The following is a 15,202-nucleotide window of genomic DNA, read 5'->3' on the forward strand; positions in this document are numbered from 1 at the left end:
AGCAGCAGGAATGGGGGCAGCGTGAGGATGCCCTGGCTTGGCTTTTGTCTCTTGATCAGTGCGGGCACAGGGCAGTGCAAGGCGGGCTGGCAAGCGAAGCCCGGAGCCTTTGGAGGCTCCAAGCCTTAAACATCAGCCCCTGCAGCAGCCCAGATCCGGGTCCCGCAGTTCCCAAGGCTGCCATGGCCTTCAGAGCATGAAGGTGGATTTGGCATGCCTGTGGCCCGATGCCGCCTCCCGGTCCAGGAGTCCCCGTGGCTCCAGCAGCAAGGGTGGCTGAAGGCTTCCTGCCTGCTTTGGGCCATTGCTGCAGGGGCCACTGCTGTCAGAGCCCCCTCTCTGCTGCTGACAGCTCTGCTCCTGGGGACACTGCTCTGGCCCAGCCCAGGAAGAGCAGCAGTGCCCAGTGCCAGCAGTGGTGTCGGTGGGACCCCCTGTGCACAGGGAGCCCCAGCCCCGGGGTGGCCGTGCCAGCCCCGCCAGGGACCTCCAGCCCCGGCAACCCAGAACAAGTGGAAAGCACAAGGGTGCAAACGCCGCCTGGGCCCAAAGGCATTGCAAAGAGAACTGAGATTTTAAAAAGAAACAGTATTTTTTTCCCAAAGATAGGCAAAAGCTAGGATTTACAGAAGATGTTTTATTTGGACAATCCTTATAAAAACAACAGTCTACAGAACATGTTTACATGGGTGCTTATAGACTAACAAACTTCCAAACATATTTACATGGGTACCTATAGACTAACAAACTTGCTAACATATTTACATGGGTACCTATAATCTAACAAACTTCCTAACGTATTTACATGGGTACCTATAGTCTAACAAACTTGCTAACATATTTACATGGGAGCCTATCGGGTAACAAACTTTAAAACATATTTACAGAAAACCTCTAAACATAGAACGTAATTACAAAGGGGTCATATCAGTGTCCATCATCTCCCTCAGTCCTGGAGGAAAGGATGCAGCAGCGCTGGACTCTGCTGCCAGCAGTGGCTCAGGTGGGCTGGGCGTGGGAAGCATCTGCTTCTCCTGCTCGTGGGGCTCCATCTTCATCCGAGGACCATGGGCTCCTCCTCATCCTTCTCATCAACCTCCATTTCCTCGATGTCGTCCTCCACGTCCACCTCCATGTCCTCGGCAGTGTCTTCTGTGTCCACCTCCATCATTTCTTCTCCATGCACCACCATGTCCACTTCCATCTCCTCCAGGGTGTCTCTGACCGTCTGCAAGAGGCAGCACAATCTCACGCTGGGCTTGCTGTCCCACCCCATCCATTCCCACATGGCTGCAGCCTGCCCAAGCAGGGTGCCCCCCTCCCTGGAATGGCACTGTACCTCCACTGGGGCAGCAGTGCCCATCCTGCCGGGATTGGCTTCAGAGCAGGCGTCAGGAAAAGCCCAGGCAGCAGCAACAGCTCGGCACTGACGGGCAGAGCGAAGGGCGAGGGAGAACTGGCCGCTGGCAGCAGGTGAAGTGTCTGCTGTGCTCGTTTCCAGGACCTGGACCTTCCTCCTGCAACACGCTGGGAGCTGTGATGTCACAGAAGTTTCAGGGCCACTCCAGACGGAGAGATGGGGATCATGGAATGATCAAATCCTTGAATGCTTTGGCTTGCAAGGGCCCCTAAGGATCATCTGCTTTCAACCTGAGCAACTTCCCACCACACCAGGTTGCTCTGGACCCTGTCCAAGCTGGCCTTGGATGTTCCTGGCGATGGGGCATCCACAGCCTCTCTGCACTGCTCCCTGTGTCAGGGACAACCACCCTCCCAGGAAAGAACTTCTTCCCATCATCAAATCTTTTTCAGCTCTTGCAGTTTGATCCCATTCCCCCTTGTCCTGTGACTACAGTTCCTGAGAAAGAGTCCTCCTCCCACTTCCCTGTAGTTCAGGCAGTTCCTGCAGGGTCCCACATGCGGCTGACCCTGCAGACAGGAGAGAGAGAAGCCAAGCTCCCAGAGAGAGAAAATGGGGAAAGTGACAGGAGGGAAGAGAGGGAAAAGGTAGACGTGGGCCCATGGCCCCCAGCAGCAGCAGCCACAGGCCTAAAGCCCCCCGTCCCCCTGCCCAGCACAGCCTGCCCTGCCCCTCCAGCTGTCAGTCGAGTGGGGGACAGGGGCCAGTGGCCGCTGCCAGCAGCAGGAATGGGGGCAGCGTGAGGATGCCCTGGCTTGGCTTTTGTCTCTTGATCAGTGCGGGCGCAGGGCAGTGCAAGGCGGGCTGGCAAGCGAAGCCCGGAGCCTTTGGAGGCTCCAAGCCTTAAACATCAGCCCCTGCAGCAGCCCAGATCCGGGTCCCGCAGTTCCCAAGGCTGCCATGGCCTTCAGAGCATGAAGGTGGATTTGGCATGCCTGTGGCCCGATGCCGCCTCCCGGTCCAGGAGTCCCCGTGGCTCCAGCAGCAAGGGTGGCTGAAGGCTTCCTGCCTGCTTTGGGCCATTGCTGCAGGGGCCACTGCTGTCAGAGCCCCCTCTCTGCTGCTGACAGCTCTGCTCCTGGGGACACTGCTCTGGCCCAGCCCAGGAAGAGCAGCAGTGCCCAGTGCCAGCAGTGGTGTCGGTGGGACCCCCTGTGCACAGGGAGCCCCAGCCCCGGCGTGGCCATGCCAGCCCCGCCAGGGACCTCCAGCCCCGGCAACCCAGAACAAGTGGAAAGCACAAGGGTGCAAACGCCGCCTGGGCCCAAAGGCATTGCAAAGAGAACTGAGATTTTAAAAAGAAACAGTATTTTTTTCCCAAAGATAGGCAAAAGCTAGGATTTACAGAAGATGTTTTATTTGGACAATCCTTATAAAAACAACAGTCTACAGAACATGTTTACATGGGTGCTTATAGACTAACAAACTTCCAAACATATTTACATGGGTACCTATAGACTAACAAACTTGCTAACATATTTACATGGGTACCTATAATCTAACAAACTTCCTAACGTATTTACATGGGTACCTATAGTCTAACAAACTTGCTAACATATTTACATGGGAGCCTATAGGGTAACAAACTTTAAAACATATTTACAGAAAACCTCTAAACATAGAACGTAATTACAAAGGGGTCATATCAGTGTCCATCATCTCCCTCAGTCCTGGAGGAAAGGATGCAGCAGCGCTGGACTCTGCTGCCAGCAGTGGCTCAGGTGGGCTGGGCGTGGGAAGCATCTGCTTCTCCTGCTCGTGGGGCTCCATCTTCATCCGAGGACCATGGGCTCCTCCTCATCCTTCTCATCAACCTCCATTTCCTCGATGTCGTCCTCCACGTCCACCTCCATGTCCTCGGCAGTGTCTTCTGTGTCCACCTCCATCATTTCTTCTCCATGCACCACCATGTCCACTTCCATCTCCTCCAGGGTGTCTCTGACCGTCTGCAAGAGGCAGCACAATCTCACGCTGGGCTTGCTGTCCCACCCCATCCATTCCCACATGGCTGCAGCCTGCCCAAGCAGGGTGCCCCCCTCCCTGGAATGGCACTGTACCTCCACTGGGGCAGCAGTGCCCATCCTGCCGGGATTGGCTTCAGAGCAGGCGTCAGGAAAAGCCCAGGCAGCAGCAACAGCTCGGCACTGACGGGCAGAGCGAAGGGCGAGGGAGAACTGGCCGCTGGCAGCAGGTGAAGTGTCTGCTGTGCTCGTTTCCAGGACCTGGACCTTCCTCCTGCAACACGCTGGGAGCTGTGATGTCACAGAAGTTTCAGGGCCACTCCAGACGGAGAGATGGGGATCATGGAATGATCAAATCCTTGAATGCTTTGGCTTGCAAGGGCCCCTAAGGATCATCTGCTTTCAACCTGAGCAACTTCCCACCACACCAGGTTGCTCTGGACCCTGTCCAAGCTGGCCTTGGATGTTCCTGGCGATGGGGCATCCACAGCCTCTCTGCACTGCTCCCTGTGTCAGGGACAACCACCCTCCCAGGAAAGAACTTCTTCCCATCATCAAATCTATTTCAGCTCTTGCAGTTTGATCCCATTCCCCCTTGTCCTGTGACTACAGTTCCTGAGAAAGAGTCCTCCTCCCACTTCCCTGTAGTTCAGGCAGTTCCTGCAGGGTCCCACGTGCGGCTGACCCTGCAGACAGGAGAGAGAGAAGCCAAGCTCCCAGAGAGAGAAAATGGGGAAAGTGACAGGAGGGAAGAGAGGGAAAAGGTAGACGTGGGCCCATGGCCCCCAGCAGCAGCAGCCACAGGCCCAAAGCCCCCCGCCCCCTGCCCAGCACAGCCTGCCCTGCCCCTCCAGCTGTCAGCCGAGTGGGGGACAGGGGCCAGTGGCCGCTGCCAGCAGCAGGAATGGGGGCAGCGTGAGGATGCCCTGGCTTGGCTTTTGTCTCTTGATCAGTGCGGGCACAGGGCAGTGCAAGGCGGGCTGGCAAGCGAAGCCCGGAGCCTTTGGAGGCTCCAAGCCTTAAACATCAGCCCCTGCAGCAGCCCAGATCCGGGTCCCGCAGTTCCCAAGGCTGCCATGGCCTTCAGAGCATGAAGGTGGATTTGGCATGCCTGTGGCCCGATGCCGCCTCCCGGTCCAGGAGTCCCCGTGGCTCCAGCAGCAAGGGTGGCTGAAGGCTTCCTGCCTGCTTTGGGCCATTGCTGCAGGGGCCACTGCTGTCAGAGCCCCCTCTCTGCTGCTGACAGCTCTGCTCCTGGGGACACTGCTCTGGCCCAGCCCAGGAAGAGCAGCAGTGCCCAGTGCCAGCAGTGGTGTCGGTGGGACCCCCTGTGCACAGGGAGCCCCAGCCCCGGGGTGGCCGTGCCAGCCCCGCCAGGGACCTCCAGCCCCGGCAACCCAGAACAAGTGGAAAGCACAAGGGTGCAAACGCCGCCTGGGCCCAAAGGCATTGCAAAGAGAACTGAGATTTTAAAAAGAAACAGTATTTTTTTCCCAAAGATAGGCAAAAGCTAGGATTTACAGAAGATGTTTTATTTGGACAATCCTTATAAAAACAACAGTCTACAGAACATGTTTACATGGGTGCTTATAGACTAACAAACTTCCAAACATATTTACATGGGTACCTATAGACTAACAAACTTGCTAACATATTTACATGGGTACCTATAATCTAACAAACTTCCTAACGTATTTACATGGGTACCTATAGTCTAACAAACTTGCTAACATATTTACATGGGAGCCTATAGGGTAACAAACTTTAAAACATATTTACAGAAAACCTCTAAACATAGAACGTAATTACAAAGGGGTCATATCAGTGTCCATCATCTCCCTCAGTCCTGGAGGAAAGGATGCAGCAGCGCTGGACTCTGCTGCCAGCAGTGGCTCAGGTGGGCTGGGCGTGGGAAGCATCTGCTTCTCTTGCTCGTGGGGCTCCATCTTCATCCGAGGACCATGGGCTCCTCCTCATCCTTCTCATCAACCTCCATTTCCTCGATGTCGTCCTCCACGTCCACCTCCATGTCCTCGGCAGTGTCTTCTGTGTCCACCTCCATCATTTCTTCTCCATGCACCACCATGTCCACTTCCATCTCCTCCAGGGTGTCTCTGACCGTCTGCAAGAGGCAGCACAATCTCACGCTGGGCTTGCTGTCCCACCCCATCCATTCCCACATGGCTGCAGCCTGCCCAAGCAGGGTGCCCCCCTCCCTGGAATGGCACTGTACCTCCACTGGGGCAGCAGTGCCCATCCTGCCGGGATTGGCTTCAGAGCAGGCGTCAGGAAAAGCCCAGGCAGCAGCAACAGCTCGGCACTGACGGGCAGAGCGAAGGGCGAGGGAGAACTGGCCGCTGGCAGCAGGTGAAGTGTCTGCTGTGCTCGTTTCCAGGACCTGGACCTTCCTCCTGCAACACGCTGGGAGCTGTGATGTCACAGAAGTTTCAGGGCCACTCCAGACGGAGAGATGGGGATCATGGAATGATCAAATCCTTGAATGCTTTGGCTTGCAAGGGCCCCTAAGGATCATCTGCTTTCAACCTGAGCAACTTCCCACCACACCAGGTTGCTCTGGACCCTGTCCAAGCTGGCCTTGGATGTTCCTGGCGATGGGGCATCCACAGCCTCTCTGCACTGCTCCCTGTGTCAGGGACAACCACCCTCCCAGGAAAGAACTTCTTCCCATCATCAAATCTATTTCAGCTCTTGCAGTTTGATCCCATTCCCCCTTGTCCTGTGACTACAGTTCCTGAGAAAGAGTCCTCCTCCCACTTCCCTGTAGTTCAGGCAGTTCCTGCAGGGTCCCACGTGCGGCTGACCCTGCAGACAGGAGAGAGAGAAGCCAAGCTCCCAGAGAGAGAAAATGGGGAAAGTGACAGGAGGGAAGAGAGGGAAAAGGTAGACGTGGGCCCATGGCCCCCAGCAGCAGCAGCCACAGGCCCAAAGCCCCCCGCCCCCTGCCCAGCACAGCCTGCCCTGCCCCTCCAGCTGTCAGCCGAGTGGGGGACAGGGGCCAGTGGCCGCTGCCAGCAGCAGGAATGGGGGCAGCGTGAGGATGCCCTGGCTTGGCTTTTGTCTCTTGATCAGTGCGGGCACAGGGCAGTGCAAGGCGGGCTGGCAAGCGAAGCCCGGAGCCTTTGGAGGCTCCAAGCCTTAAACATCAGCCCCTGCAGCAGCCCAGATCCGGGTCCCGCAGTTCCCAAGGCTGCCATGGCCTTCAGAGCATGAAGGTGGATTTGGCATGCCTGTGGCCCGATGCCGCCTCCCGGTCCAGGAGTCCCCGTGGCTCCAGCAGCAAGGGTGGCTGAAGGCTTCCTGCCTGCTTTGGGCCATTGCTGCAGGGGCCACTGCTGTCAGAGCCCCCTCTCTGCTGCTGACAGCTCTGCTCCTGGGGACACTGCTCTGGCCCAGCCCAGGAAGAGCAGCAGTGCCCAGTGCCAGCAGTGGTGTCGGTGGGACCCCCTGTGCACAGGGAGCCCCAGCCCCGGGGTGGCCGTGCCAGCCCCGCCAGGGACCTCCAGCCCCGGCAACCCAGAACAAGTGGAAAGCACAAGGGTGCAAACGCCGCCTGGGCCCAAAGGCATTGCAAAGAGAACTGAGATTTTAAAAAGAAACAGTATTTTTTTCCCAAAGATAGGCAAAAGCTAGGATTTACAGAAGATGTTTTATTTGGACAATCCTTATAAAAACAACAGTCTACAGAACATGTTTACATGGGTGCTTATAGACTAACAAACTTCCAAACATATTTACATGGGTACCTATAGACTAACAAACTTGCTAACATATTTACATGGGTACCTATAATCTAACAAACTTCCTAACGTATTTACATGGGTACCTATAGTCTAACAAACTTGCTAACATATTTACATGGGAGCCTATAGGGTAACAAACTTTAAAACATATTTACAGAAAACCTCTAAACATAGAACGTAATTACAAAGGGGTCATATCAGTGTCCATCATCTCCCTCAGTCCTGGAGGAAAGGATGCAGCAGCGCTGGACTCTGCTGCCAGCAGTGGCTCAGGTGGGCTGGGCGTGGGAAGCATCTGCTTCTCCTGCTCGTGGGGCTCCATCTTCATCCGAGGACCATGGGCTCCTCCTCATCCTTCTCATCAACCTCCATTTCCTCGATGTCGTCCTCCACGTCCACCTCCATGTCCTCGGCAGTGTCTTCTGTGTCCACCTCCATCATTTCTTCTCCATGCACCACCATGTCCACTTCCATCTCCTCCAGGGTGTCTCTGACCGTCTGCAAGAGGCAGCACAATCTCACGCTGGGCTTGCTGTCCCACCCCATCCATTCCCACATGGCTGCAGCCTGCCCAAGCAGGGTGCCCCCCTCCCTGGAATGGCACTGTACCTCCACTGGGGCAGCAGTGCCCATCCTGCCGGGATTGGCTTCAGAGCAGGCGTCAGGAAAAGCCCAGGCAGCAGCAACAGCTCGGCACTGACGGGCAGAGCGAAGGGCGAGGGAGAACTGGCCGCTGGCAGCAGGTGAAGTGTCTGCTGTGCTCGTTTCCAGGACCTGGACCTTCCTCCTGCAACACGCTGGGAGCTGTGATGTCACAGAAGTTTCAGGGCCACTCCAGACGGAGAGATGGGGATCATGGAATGATCAAATCCTTGAATGCTTTGGCTTGCAAGGGCCCCTAAGGATCATCTGCTTTCAACCTGAGCAACTTCCCACCACACCAGGTTGCTCTGGACCCTGTCCAAGCTGGCCTTGGATGTTCCTGGCGATGGGGCATCCACAGCCTCTCTGCACTGCTCCCTGTGTCAGGGACAACCACCCTCCCAGGAAAGAACTTCTTCCCATCATCAAATCTATTTCAGCTCTTGCAGTTTGATCCCATTCCCCCTTGTCCTGTGACTACAGTTCCTGAGAAAGAGTCCTCCTCCCACTTCCCTGTAGTTCAGGCAGTTCCTGCAGGGTCCCACATGCGGCTGACCCTGCAGACAGGAGAGAGAGAAGCCAAGCTCCCAGAGAGAGAAAATGGGGAAAGTGACAGGAGGGAAGAGAGGGAAAAGGTAGACGTGGGCCCATGGCCCCCAGCAGCAGCAGCCACAGGCCCAAAGCCCCCCGCCCCCTGCCCAGCACAGCCTGCCCTGCCCCTCCAGCTGTCAGCCGAGTGGGGGACAGGGGCCAGTGGCCGCTGCCAGCAGCAGGAATGGGGGCAGCGTGAGGATGCCCTGGCTTGGCTTTTGTCTCTTGATCAGTGCGGGCACAGGGCAGTGCAAGGCGGGCTGGCAAGCGAAGCCCGGAGCCTTTGGAGGCTCCAAGCCTTAAACATCAGCCCCTGCAGCAGCCCAGATCCGGGTCCCGCAGTTCCCAAGGCTGCCATGGCCTTCAGAGCATGAAGGTGGATTTGGCATGCCTGTGGCCCGATGCCGCCTCCCGGTCCAGGAGTCCCCGTGGCTCCAGCAGCAAGGGTGGCTGAAGGCTTCCTGCCTGCTTTGGGCCATTGCTGCAGGGGCCACTGCTGTCAGAGCCCCCTCTCTGCTGCTGACAGCTCTGCTCCTGGGGACACTGCTCTGGCCCAGCCCAGGAAGAGCAGCAGTGCCCAGTGCCAGCAGTGGTGTCGGTGGGACCCCCTGTGCACAGGGAGCCCCAGCCCCGGGGTGGCCGTGCCAGCCCCGCCAGGGACCTCCAGCCCCGGCAACCCAGAACAAGTGGAAAGCACAAGGGTGCAAACGCCGCCTGGGCCCAAAGGCATTGCAAAGAGAACTGAGATTTTAAAAAGAAACAGTATTTTTTTCCCAAAGATAGGCAAAAGCTAGGATTTACAGAAGATGTTTTATTTGGACAATCCTTATAAAAACAACAGTCTACAGAACATGTTTACATGGGTGCTTATAGACTAACAAACTTCCAAACATATTTACATGGGTACCTATAGACTAACAAACTTGCTAACATATTTACATGGGTACCTATAATCTAACAAACTTCCTAACGTATTTACATGGGTACCTATAGTCTAACAAACTTGCTAACATATTTACATGGGAGCCTATAGGGTAACAAACTTTAAAACATATTTACAGAAAACCTCTAAACATAGAACGTAATTACAAAGGGGTCATATCAGTGTCCATCATCTCCCTCAGTCCTGGAGGAAAGGATGCAGCAGCGCTGGACTCTGCTGCCAGCAGTGGCTCAGGTGGGCTGGGCGTGGGAAGCATCTGCTTCTCTTGCTCGTGGGGCTCCATCTTCATCCGAGGACCATGGGCTCCTCCTCATCCTTCTCATCAACCTCCATTTCCTCGATGTCGTCCTCCACGTCCACCTCCATGTCCTCGGCAGTGTCTTCTGTGTCCACCTCCATCATTTCTTCTCCATGCACCACCATGTCCACTTCCATCTCCTCCAGGGTGTCTCTGACCGTCTGCAAGAGGCAGCACAATCTCACGCTGGGCTTGCTGTCCCACCCCATCCATTCCCACATGGCTGCAGCCTGCCCAAGCAGGGTGCCCCCCTCCCTGGAATGGCACTGTACCTCCACTGGGGCAGCAGTGCCCATCCTGCCGGGATTGGCTTCAGAGCAGGCGTCAGGAAAAGCCCAGGCAGCAGCAACAGCTCGGCACTGACGGGCAGAGCGAAGGGCGAGGGAGAACTGGCCGCTGGCAGCAGGTGAAGTGTCTGCTGTGCTCGTTTCCAGGACCTGGACCTTCCTCCTGCAACACGCTGGGAGCTGTGATGTCACAGAAGTTTCAGGGCCACTCCAGACGGAGAGATGGGGATCATGGAATGATCAAATCCTTGAATGCTTTGGCTTGCAAGGGCCCCTAAGGATCATCTGCTTTCAACCTGAGCAACTTCCCACCACACCAGGTTGCTCTGGACCCTGTCCAAGCTGGCCTTGGATGTTCCTGGCGATGGGGCATCCACAGCCTCTCTGCACTGCTCCCTGTGTCAGGGACAACCACCCTCCCAGGAAAGAACTTCTTCCCATCATCAAATCTATTTCAGCTCTTGCAGTTTGATCCCATTCCCCCTTGTCCTGTGACTACAGTTCCTGAGAAAGAGTCCTCCTCCCACTTCCCTGTAGTTCAGGCAGTTCCTGCAGGGTCCCACATGCGGCTGACCCTGCAGACAGGAGAGAGAGAAGCCAAGCTCCCAGAGAGAGAAAATGGGGAAAGTGACAGGAGGGAAGAGAGGGAAAAGGTAGACGTGGGCCCATGGCCCCCAGCAGCAGCAGCCACAGGCCCAAAGCCCCCCGCCCCCTGCCCAGCACAGCCTGCCCTGCCCCTCCAGCTGTCAGCCGAGTGGGGGACAGGGGCCAGTGGCCGCTGCCAGCAGCAGGAATGGGGGCAGCGTGAGGATGCCCTGGCTTGGCTTTTGTCTCTTGATCAGTGCGGGCACAGGGCAGTGCAAGGCGGGCTGGCAAGCGAAGCCCGGAGCCTTTGGAGGCTCCAAGCCTTAAACATCAGCCCCTGCAGCAGCCCAGATCCGGGTCCCGCAGTTCCCAAGGCTGCCATGGCCTTCAGAGCATGAAGGTGGATTTGGCATGCCTGTGGCCCGATGCCGCCTCCCGGTCCAGGAGTCCCCGTGGCTCCAGCAGCAAGGGTGGCTGAAGGCTTCCTGCCTGCTTTGGGCCATTGCTGCAGGGGCCACTGCTGTCAGAGCCCCCTCTCTGCTGCTGACAGCTCTGCTCCTGGGGACACTGCTCTGGCCCAGCCCAGGAAGAGCAGCAGTGCCCAGTGCCAGCAGTGGTGTCGGTGGGACCCCCTGTGCACAGGGAGCCCCAGCCCCGGGGTGGCCGTGCCAGCCCCGCCAGGGACCTCCAGCCCCGGCAACCCAGAACAAGTGGAAAGCACAAGGGTGCAAACGCCGCCTGGGCCCAAAGGCATTGCAAAGAGAACTGAGATTTTAAAAAGAAACAGTATTTTTTTCCCAAAGATAGGCAAAAGCTAGGATTTACAGAAGATGTTTTATTTGGACAATCCTTATAAAAACAACAGTCTACAGAACATGTTTACATGGGTGCTTATAGACTAACAAACTTCCAAACATATTTACATGGGTACCTATAGACTAACAAACTTGCTAACATATTTACATGGGTACCTATAATCTAACAAACTTCCTAACGTATTTACATGGGTACCTATAGTCTAACAAACTTGCTAACATATTTACATGGGAGCCTATCGGGTAACAAACTTTAAAACATATTTACAGAAAACCTCTAAACATAGAACGTAATTACAAAGGGGTCATATCAGTGTCCATCATCTCCCTCAGTCCTGGAGGAAAGGATGCAGCAGCGCTGGACTCTGCTGCCAGCAGTGGCTCAGGTGGGCTGGGCGTGGGAAGCATCTGCTTCTCTTGCTCGTGGGGCTCCATCTTCATCCGAGGACCATGGGCTCCTCCTCATCCTTCTCATCAACCTCCATTTCCTCGATGTCGTCCTCCACGTCCACCTCCATGTCCTCGGCAGTGTCTTCTGTGTCCACCTCCATCATTTCTTCTCCATGCACCACCATGTCCACTTCCATCTCCTCCAGGGTGTCTCTGACCGTCTGCAAGAGGCAGCACAATCTCACGCTGGGCTTGCTGTCCCACCCCATCCATTCCCACATGGCTGCAGCCTGCCCAAGCAGGGTGCCCCCCTCCCTGGAATGGCACTGTACCTCCACTGGGGCAGCAGTGCCCATCCTGCCGGGATTGGCTTCAGAGCAGGCGTCAGGAAAAGCCCAGGCAGCAGCAACAGCTCGGCACTGACGGGCAGAGCGAAGGGCGAGGGAGAACTGGCCGCTGGCAGCAGGTGAAGTGTCTGCTGTGCTCGTTTCCAGGACCTGGACCTTCCTCCTGCAACACGCTGGGAGCTGTGATGTCACAGAAGTTTCAGGGCCACTCCAGACGGAGAGATGGGGATCATGGAATGATCAAATCCTTGAATGCTTTGGCTTGCAAGGGCCCCTAAGGATCATCTGCTTTCAACCTGAGCAACTTCCCACCACACCAGGTTGCTCTGGACCCTGTCCAAGCTGGCCTTGGATGTTCCTGGCGATGGGGCATCCACAGCCTCTCTGCACTGCTCCCTGTGTCAGGGACAACCACCCTCCCAGGAAAGAACTTCTTCCCATCATCAAATCTTTTTCAGCTCTTGCAGTTTGATCCCATTCCCCCTTGTCCTGTGACTACAGTTCCTGAGAAAGAGTCCTCCTCCCACTTCCCTGTAGTTCAGGCAGTTCCTGCAGGGTCCCACATGCGGCTGACCCTGCAGACAGGAGAGAGAGAAGCCAAGCTCCCAGAGAGAGAAAATGGGGAAAGTGACAGGAGGGAAGAGAGGGAAAAGGTAGACGTGGGCCCATGGCCCCCAGCAGCAGCAGCACCCACAGGCCCAAAGCCCCCCGCCCCCTGCCCAGCACAGCCTGCCCTGCCCCTCCAGCTGTCAGCCGAGTGGGGGACAGGGGCCAGTGGCCGCTGCCAGCAGCAGGAATGGGGGCAGCGTGAGGATGCCCTGGCTTGGCTTTTGTCTCTTGATCAGTGCGGGCACAGGGCAGTGCAAGGCGGGCTGGCAAGCGAAGCCCGGAGCCTTTGGAGGCTCCAAGCCTTAAACATCAGCCCCTGCAGCAGCCCAGATCCGGGTCCCGCAGTTCCCAAGGCTGCCATGGCCTTCAGAGCATGAAGGTGGATTTGGCATGCCTGTGGCCCGATGCCGCCTCCCGGTCCAGGAGTCCCCGTGGCTCCAGCAGCAAGGGTGGCTGAAGGCTTCCTGCCTGCTTTGGGCCATTGCTGCAGGGGCCACTGCTGTCAGAGCCCCCTCTCTGCTGCTGACAGCTCTGCTCCTGGGGACACTGCTCTGGCCCAGCCCAGGAAGAGCAGCAGTGCCCAGTGCCAGCAGTGGTGTCGGTGGGACCCCCTGTGCACAGGGAGCCCCAGCCCCGGCGTGGCCGTGCCAGCCCCGCCAGGGACCTCCAGCCCCGGCAACCCAGAACAAGTGGAAAGCCCAAGGGTGCAAACGCCGCCTGGGCCCAAAGGCATTGCAAAGAGAACTGAGATTTTAAAAAGAAACAGTATTTTTTTCCCAAAGATAGGCAAAAGCTAGGATTTACAGAAGATGTTTTATTTGGACAATCCTTATAAAAACAACAGTCTACAGAACATGTTTATATGGGTGCTTATAGACTAACAAACTTCCAAACATATTTACATGGGTACCTATAGACTAACAAACTTGCTAACATATTTACATGGGTACCTATAGACTAACAAACTTGCTAACATATTTACATGGGTACCTATAATCTAACAAACTTCCTAACATATTTACATGGGTACCTATAGTCTAACAAACTTGCTAACATATTTACATGGGAGCCTATCGGGTAACAAACTTTAAAACATATTTACAGAAAACCTCTAAACATAGAACGTAATTACAAAGGGGTCATATCAGTGTCCATCATCTCCCTCAGTCCTGGAGGAAAGGATGCAGCAGCGCTGGACTCTGCTGCCAGCAGTGGCTCAGGTGGGCTGGGCGTGGGAAGCATCTGCTTCTCTTGCTCGTGGGGCTCCATCTTCATCCGAGGACCATGGGCTCCTCCTCATCCTTCTCATCAACCTCCATTTCCTCGATGTCGTCCTCCACGTCCACCTCCATGTCCTCGGCAGTGTCTTCTGTGTCCACCTCCATCATTTCTTCTCCATGCACCACCATGTCCACTTCCATCTCCTCCAGGGTGTCTCTGACCGTCTGCAAGAGGCAGCACAATCTCACGCTGGGCTTGCTGTCCCACCCCATCCATTCCCACATGGCTGCAGCCTGCCCAAGCAGGGTGCCCCCCTCCCTGGAATGGCACTGTACCTCCACTGGGGCAGCAGTGCCCATCCTGCCGGGATTGGCTTCAGAGCAGGCGTCAGGAAAAGCCCAGGCAGCAGCAACAGCTCGGCACTGACGGGCAGAGCGAAGGGCGAGGGAGAACTGGCCGCTGGCAGCAGGTGAAGTGTCTGCTGTGCTCGTTTCCAGGACCTGGACCTTCCTCCTGCAACACGCTGGGAGCTGTGATGTCACAGAAGTTTCAGGGCCACTCCAGACGGAGAGATGGGGATCATGGAATGATCAAATCCTTGAATGCTTTGGCTTGCAAGGGCCCCTAAGGATCATCTGCTTTCAACCTGAGCAACTTCCCACCACACCAGGTTGCTCTGGACCCTGTCCAAGCTGGCCTTGGATGTTCCTGGCGATGGGGCATCCACAGCCTCTCTGCACTGCTCCCTGTGTCAGGGACAACCACCCTCCCAGGAAAGAACTTCTTCCCATCATCAAATCTATTTCAGCTCTTGCAGTTTGATCCCATTCCCCCTTGTCCTGTGACTACAGTTCCTGAGAAAGAGTCCTCCTCCCACTTCCCTGTAGTTCAGGCAGTTCCTGCAGGGTCCCACGTGCGGCTGACCCTGCAGACAGGAGAGAGAGAAGCCAAGCTCCCAGAGAGAGAAAATGGGGAAAGTGACAGGAGGGAAGAGAGGGAAAAGGTAGACGTGGGCCCATGGCCCCCAGCAGCAGCAGCCACAGGCCCAAAGCCCCCCGCCCCCTGCCCAGCACAGCCTGCCCTGCCCCTCCAGCTGTCAGCCGAGTGGGGGACAGGGGCCAGTGGCCGCTGCCAGCAGCAGGAATGGGGGCAGCGTGAGGATGCCCTGGCTTGGCTTTTGTCTCTTGATCAGTGCGGGCACAGGGCAGTGCAAGGCGGGCTGGCAAGCGAAGCCCGGAGCCTTTGGAGGCTCCAAGCCTTAAACATCAGCCCCTGCAGCAGCCCAGATCCGGGTCCCGCAGTTCCCAAGGCTGCCATGGCCTTCAGAGCATG

At 56.3% G+C, this 15,202-nt stretch overlaps 3 long non-coding RNA genes across 3 annotated transcripts; all 3 read right to left on the reverse strand.

The window, feature by feature from the left end:
* Nucleotides 1-617: 617 nt before the first annotated feature.
* Nucleotides 618-3,277, reverse strand: LOC128799240 (uncharacterized). Its single transcript, XR_008434677.1, has 2 exons — nt 2,872-3,277; nt 618-813 (listed from the first exon to the last, which is right to left on the reverse strand). It is a non-coding gene; the product is annotated as an uncharacterized LOC128799240 (long non-coding RNA).
* A 1,615-nt stretch (nt 3,278-4,892) lies between these two features.
* On the reverse strand, nt 4,893-7,551 carry LOC128799242 (uncharacterized). Its single transcript, XR_008434678.1, has 2 exons — nt 7,146-7,551; nt 4,893-5,088 (listed from the first exon to the last, which is right to left on the reverse strand). It is a non-coding gene; the product is annotated as an uncharacterized LOC128799242 (long non-coding RNA).
* Nucleotides 7,552-9,166: 1,615 nt separating this feature from the next.
* Nucleotides 9,167-11,825, reverse strand: LOC128799247 (uncharacterized). The gene is made up of 2 exons (XR_008434680.1): nt 11,420-11,825; nt 9,167-9,362 (listed from the first exon to the last, which is right to left on the reverse strand). It is a non-coding gene; the product is annotated as an uncharacterized LOC128799247 (long non-coding RNA).
* Between the last annotated feature and the right edge of the window lie 3,377 nt (nt 11,826-15,202).

This window comes from Vidua chalybeata, chromosome 23 (assembly GCF_026979565.1).
Source record: "Vidua chalybeata isolate OUT-0048 chromosome 23, bVidCha1 merged haplotype, whole genome shotgun sequence".
NCBI classification, from domain to species: domain Eukaryota; kingdom Metazoa; phylum Chordata; class Aves; order Passeriformes; family Viduidae; genus Vidua; species Vidua chalybeata.